We start from the raw sequence: 7,734 nt of genomic DNA, 5'->3' as shown, positions 1-7,734 counted from the left end.
TTTGAAAATATTTCATTATTAGGTTCAAATATTAGATGGTTTGTTAATATCATTATAATTATTCATATATTAAATATTAATTAATATGTAGAGTGATATATTCTATTATAAATCTGTTTATGTTAAGAAATCTGCTGTAAAAGTCTTTGAATTTTAATAATTTTATTACTTTATAGAAATCAAATTTTTATATTTAAATAAATTGTAATTTAATTATTCTAATTAATTTCCCTTTTCAATTCAAAAACGTAGTTTTAATCAATTGATATGATTTCAAACACATCAATTAAAAGTAATTGATGTGTAGTGAGTATTAATTACGAATAATTAATTCAGTTTATAAATGTTTAATACTTAATAAATAATTTTAAATCAATAAATTATTAAGAATTCTATATTCAGATTTAATACAAACGTTCTATTAATTTATTGTTTTAATGACCAAAATAGAATATTATAGTACCCTGAAGATGACAATAGAATATAGTCGAAATATTGGTTTGAATTAAATTTTTTAGAAAACAAAAAAAAAATTTTTAAATGAGTTTTATTTAATTATTGACCAATATGTCTTTTTAAAAACAAAATTATTATACATACGTTTTTAATAAATTTAAAATGTATGCCTCTGTGATAATCTTGCAAATGACTAAATAAGCGATGTACCTGGGGGTCTTCGTGATATGTGCAGAACACTAGACAACAGTGTACAACGTACACTAATCTAACTACAATATTAAGCTGCGTACTAAAATAAAAATGTTACTTTTGCCAGCAAAAGTCGGTCCTCACATATGCATCTTACACCCGATTTTTCACAAATTAAAATAATTTAGAAAGAAATATATATGTATTTTTAACCAACGATTTCTATGTTCTATCCCTCTAATGATGAAACGATGGATAGGACTTACGTGCATTAAAGAATATGATAAAATCCCCACAACTAGTGTCTAATATTGACCTCCTTTAAAAAGTCGACTATTCCAAATAATGGATGGATGCCATTTAATTGAGCGGCCCCACGTTCAGGTCATCTTTGCCAAATCTTCACCGCAGACATTGTCTGCCAGTTAGATAGACAATGTGTGTCAAAAAACGTGTTTTAAGCAGACTCTCTACTTTCAAATGAGCTTTATGGCCAGCTAACCGGAGTCTATCGAGATTATTTTCTTCAGAGGATACTTGTAAACTGGGTATATTTGTACGATGCTGATTTTCTACTTTTGAGATTTTCACTACATCTTTTGGTCTTTTAACTGCATTTTTTTTTGGGTAAAAATCTCCAAGATATTGGTTGAAGAGATTGATTAATATAATGACCAATATGCACCAAGGAATCATTTGTACCATTTATGCCGAATATATCGAAAACACTTTGTACCTACAGGTATATACCATATGTATGTAATATTTTAAAAAAAAATTATTAATATGTACTGAAATTAAACTATATCGATATACATATAGCTTAGAGGAAAAATTTGTTCAAAATAGTTTTCTTTATTAAAATCCGTTGTCAAATAGATATGCTCAGAAAATCGTGCCTAGATTTATAACAAAATTATATAGGTGAAGGGTAAAGTAATTTAGATAAGACCAAAGAGAACTCTCTTCTTGGTTTTTAATTATTTAGGTTATCTTGGTTGGTTTTTATTTTTATCTTTTGACAAATTTTTAAATACAATATATGATTTTATGATATTAAGATATACTTAAGATTGAGATATATATATTTTTTTGTATGTAAGTGTATATGTACACCTAAGAAGTAATTACCAATAATCAAATAAATTCATATATTAAGCATAATAAAATTGCAAGGTTACCAATCGAGAACTACTGAAATATTTCTTATATACAATATGTAATATGTGTGTATTTATAAAATTAGATCAATATTATTAATTATTTAAACAGTTGTTGTTTTTTTTTTGTTTGTATTTCCGTTAGTTTCTCAAAGTTAAGAAAGTTTAACAATAATTTCTAAATAATTGCGATAACAGCACTATACATATATATTATATATTAGAAAATAATACATATATATATTATATGAATAAATAAATTTTTTGGGTTAATTGCTTTCCATGAGCAAAAAATTCAATGAAGTCACACAATCATATATATCATATTAACTAAAATGAAGTGACTATAATTAATTACAAAACCAGAAGCAATTGAAATAATGTATTGCTACTGGATATATGTCGTTATGCTATTTTTTTTATTTATTTATTTTTTTTTTTTGATAAGAATACATATACTAATTTTATTCTAGTTCAAAAGTTTTCTAATATTCACGCAAAAGATGTCAAAAATAATAAGTTATAAAGACGATAACGTTGACATATTTCCTCCAAGTTTTATCTTTCAATTTCATTTAGACAACCTAAAAAATTGTGTTTAGTTACTGGGAGAAAAGCTTATGATAAACTTTTTTTGTGTTTTGTAAATAAAGATAATTTTTTTAACAATTTCAGCCGAAAACAACTGTGAAAACAAAAATTGTGCTAACAATGTTGAAATAATAAGAAAACACTTGAATTAATTTTAATTTTGAATAAAATAAAAACAAATTTCTTAGAAAATTAATTCCGCAATAATTTTTATTAAAAAATTCGGAATTAGTAGAAATAAGATTTCAATTTTATAAAATTATAAAATGACAACCACTTTTCAAACACAACAACCTTAGTGCGAAGAACAGAAAACTGATCTATAGCCAGATAATTAGACCAGCATTACTTTATGGATGTGTCGCGTATAGCAAGGCTGCCGACTCTACTATACAAAAGCTACAAGTTGCTTAAAGTCAGGCTCTCCGATGGCTCTTCAAAGTTCCTTGGTACATCCGCACAAACGACATGCTAAGAGACCTTAGAATAGACCCGATCAAAAAATACATAAGAGACAGAGCCCTGAAGTTACGTGCGAAAACTGACAGACTATCCTACTTACCACTATCTAATCTTTGAGTAATCACTCTCCGCACGGGAAGATACGCAGATCTTAGATCAATCACTGAATAGTCATGAAGCTTATAGGGAATACATAAATTAGTCAATAAGATGAGTAGTACCCCCTGTAGTACCCCCAGCTATCAAAGAGTAAAAGTGCCCAGTTGCGCTGACTCGAAAAAAGAACCAACAACAAGCAAGGGAGTAATACTAAAGCAATTACAATGGGTTGGACATATTCAAAGAATGAGGATAGATAGGCCAACAAAAAAGAAAATATTTCAATACTTACCAGAAGAAAGAAGGAAAAGAGCGCGTCCAAGTTTACGCTGGATAAATAATGTGGATCAAACAGTGCCAAAGTTGTAATAAGAAACTGGAAAATTATAACAAACGGCAGAGATAAGTGGAGGAGTTTTTAAGGGAAGCCAAGATTCAACTAGATCGTTGCACCACTAATGAATAAAAAATTGACTTCTCATGAACAAATAATATTTCAATTCTTATTATTTGCCTTCTTAAACGATGTGTGTAAGTAATTTATATAAAATATAGGTATATTCACTCTGTCTGGCAAACTCATTGGGAGCATGATTGCGCGAAGTTACAATGGACAATAACGCACAAAGTTTCTTGCTGCATTCAAACCTAGGTATACCTCAAAACTCTGTTGCTTCTCATGTGGATGTGGTATGCTGCAAAAATAGCTATTTTCTTTGATGCTATAATTCTTGTCGTACTCTTGCAATTTTATTATAGCATTCTTGCACTTCGTGCAACTTGCAATGACCTTACAAGATAGTGTGAATACCCCTTATATGTATTGCAGTCGTAACTCGATTCTTTAACGAATTATGAAGTATTGAGAGCTTTCACTATTGAAAAGTTCCCGCTTTTAGTTCTATATAAAATACAAATAAAAATTCATTTTATATAGGATTTATGTTTAATCTTATTTAAAAAAGATATATCTTTTATGTTTCTGAACTCTTAACTTCAACTTTTTTACAATTTAATTTTTTTTTAAAGTTTGGGCAGATTTTTTTCTTTCTGATTTTGATGTGAATTCTCAGGATTCTTCAATACAGTTTTCTTCCATGAATTAATTTTCCTCGCCATAGTTCTCTTCTTCAATCTAGTGGACAATTTGTTCTACCGAATAATCTTTATCATCCAGTCAATTTAGAACGATTTGTATATAACCCACGATTTCTGGCTTTGAAGACGAATCTTTTCAATATATTTTTTTAGGAATAAGTTATATTGTTAGCGAAAAGACAAATTTATCACCCAATTTATTTAGAATGATTTGTATATACCCCACGATTTCTACCTTTGAAGACGAATCTTTTCAATATATTTTTCCAGGACTGAGTTAAATTGTTAGCGAAAAGACTAATTTATCATCCAGTTAATTTAGAATTAGAATGATTTATATTAAGCCCACGGTTTTTTGCTATAAAAAATGAGTTTAGACTGTAATGAATTGTTTACGCGACTGAAAAGTAGATTGAAAGTACCGAATCGCAGCTGTATTTAAATAAAATTAAACCCATTCCTTTATATCTCCTTTATATTCTGTGATTAAAATACTAATCTTAAAATACATTAAATAATTATAAGCATTCACGGTGCTTGTAGTTAAGTACCATAAAGTTTTTTTAAATCCTAGTTTTATGAGGACTTAACGATGTTTATTACTTTTTTAAGTCAGATATATTGAAAGAGATAGAACTCTTAGTTTGATTTTTTCCCACAAAGTTTAACAAAAGTTCGTGAATAACAATTCTATTTATAAAAATGTAGATATTCTTTATGTAAACGATGTGATTTTATATTATAGTTCTTCATATTTTTAAAGATGTAGCATTCAGATATAGTAAACCAACTAGCTGTGACGCTATTGGGTGAAACTGTGGATATTCAAAGACTTCGAATAGAAATACTCCTTGGATTTCTATTCAGACAATAAGAAAATTAATTACTATTAATAATATTTGAGACGCTCATTTAGAGATTATGGAGGAACTGTTAGCGGATGCCTTCATTTTGAGCTTGTGCTCAAATCGGTGAAGTGCCCTAATACACATCCGATGCAATAATGGTATCAACTTTTTATGAATGCAAAAAAAAAAATTACGATCAAATAAGTAAATGTTGGATACCGACATGTTATTCAATAAATTTAAATAGTTTTAAAATAAGTAAAAACATATTTAAATAGCTTAATGAAGCACCTTAATTAAGTTAACACATAATAAAATTTTTATTGATATTTTCATCTAAATTCTGCTTCCTCTTGGGTGAACAATTTTCTTAAATCCAAAATTTTTAATTATTATTATTTGGACTAAGTTCGCCCATTTTGACCGGAAACTCGTCATGATTAACCAGCATTGATTGATGATGATTATTCATTTAAAATATTATCTATCATTATCTTAAGATAGTTACAGCTGCAGTAGTTTCTTTATTTAGTGTTTAATTTTTTTTTTGATTTATAAATTTACGGGGTGGTTTAAAAATAGATAATAGTTAAAAAAGAACAAAAGCTAATAAAAGTTAGATGTATGTTATATAAAATTAATTTTTAATATACACTATTGTTTTCAATAGAGAGGTATTTCGAACAGTACTAAATCACAACCAAAAAATTTTATTATTTATTAATTAATTGAATTTTTGGTTCCAAGACATGCGTTGAATTTTGTATATTTTGGATTACAATATTATTCAAAGTTCATTATTTTATCTTTTAAACATAATACATATCTTGGTAATGGTTTATGAGTTAGGCTAAGGCCTTTATGCATTGCGACCAGCTGATCTATTTCGATGCATATTAAAAATAAAGCGCCTCCTTCATATGATTCGATGGTAAAACAAGGAACTACCCAGTTCTTTATAATCTTTATTAGAAAAAACCCTAATACGATTGCTCTGTTGTAAGCAACTTTTAACTGAAGAAAGTGAAAATGTATATATAGACCATGTGCGAGTTCGAGTAAATTTAGAAAAATAGTAAATTATGTCGGTATGGCAGCGAATGTTGTTATTTACCAGAATTTGGAGTAGTGTAAATTAGATAAAAATTAGGTAAATTAGGTGTTACCATTGTGAAAATTTAATAAGATGTTTAATTGATAAATAAATAAATTTGAAAACTTTTAACCAAAAATAATAAATAAATGCAAAAATAAATAAATAAATATTTACATAAGTGCAGTGCAAAAAATCCCTAGGAAATTTCAATTTACTTTACGTCAATTGACTCAAACTCGTACACGGCCATTAAATTAAAATAAATTGCCTTTAACTCCTTTAAGGTTCTGACCACTATAAATTGAATGAAAACATTTTATTAAAAATTAATATTATTTAATATTATATTATTTATTAATATTAATAATATTTTTTTCATTTATTATTTAATATTATTAAAAATTTTATACTATTTATATACTATTTATATACTATTATATACTATTTTATACTATTTATGTTATACTATTTAAAAACACTTCATAACTTTAAAAATTTCAACATAATCAATTTCATAATCATAATCATAATGCTGATTAACTTTGTAGTGTGAATAACAATTAAAAATCAATTAATTATTAACTAAAAAATGAAGTTATCATTTATCAACTAAAATGATTGATTTAAAGTTCGTAGAACTTCAATTGAAATAATATTAGTAGAATATTTAAACATTTTGCTTCAGTAAAGCTCATAATGCATTATTCATTTATTTACAAAACAATTGAAAGTATATATTGTAGATAAGATAAATACATTAGCACAGAAAAATAATTATTTAAAACTTAATTAATTTATTTTCTTAATAACTAAATTAAATATAAAGCTTATCTACGACAATTTATGCTCTTTAGTGTAAAATTCGTAGAAATTCTTTCAATCTTTGCTTATATCTAATAAAAATAGCAGATTTATTTGTTTTAACGGATTTTTTATTAAATTATAAATACTAAGAAGTCTCAACATATGCTATTGTAGCCGAAAAACTTACTTTGCAGGTACTTGACTTTAGTACTTGACTTCTTAAAAGATATATGTATGTAAATACGTGTCCGTATGTATCGAAAATTAGGTGTAAAACGAGCATTCACCTTCGACAGTTGTATTTTAGTTTTATTTCTTAATTTATTTTTAACATTATAATAAATTTAAATATAAAAATTATATGAGAAAATATGTTAATTAAACACGATTTAATAAAATAAAGTAAAGATTCCAAAATGCAAATACATCACATTTCTTCACGTGTACTCTACATATACTTTTTTGAAGATATTATAAGTATCTTTAATCACTCTCTTTCAGAAACTATAATAATAATATCTTACTATTTATGTATATTAGTATATATTGTAATATATATATATATATACTTTATTAGGTTTATTTCCGTGTTGGGTTCTGGATACATCACATTTTTTCACGTGTACTTAACACATTCTTTAATGACAGTATAAGTATCTTTTATCACTCTCTTTTAGATAACCCTAGTAATAATGACATCTTACTATTTATATATATATTAGTATATATTGTAATATATATATATATATACTTTATTAGGTTTATTTCCGTGTTGAGTTCAGGAAAATATTGTAACAACGAGTGGGGACGGTTTCAAAAAAATAAATCAAATACATTAAGACCGAAAAGTTTTCGGAAATTCTCATTTAAAATTCGCGCGCTGTATATTTTTCGATATTTTAAGTTTATGTAGTTTGGCAGCACTGTC

The sequence above is a fragment of the Teleopsis dalmanni genome, chromosome 1 (assembly GCF_002237135.1).
Source record: "Teleopsis dalmanni isolate 2A chromosome 1, ASM223713v2, whole genome shotgun sequence".
Classification (NCBI taxonomy): Eukaryota; Metazoa; Arthropoda; class Insecta; order Diptera; family Diopsidae; genus Teleopsis; species Teleopsis dalmanni.
Note: the sequence above shows the minus strand (reverse complement) of the source record.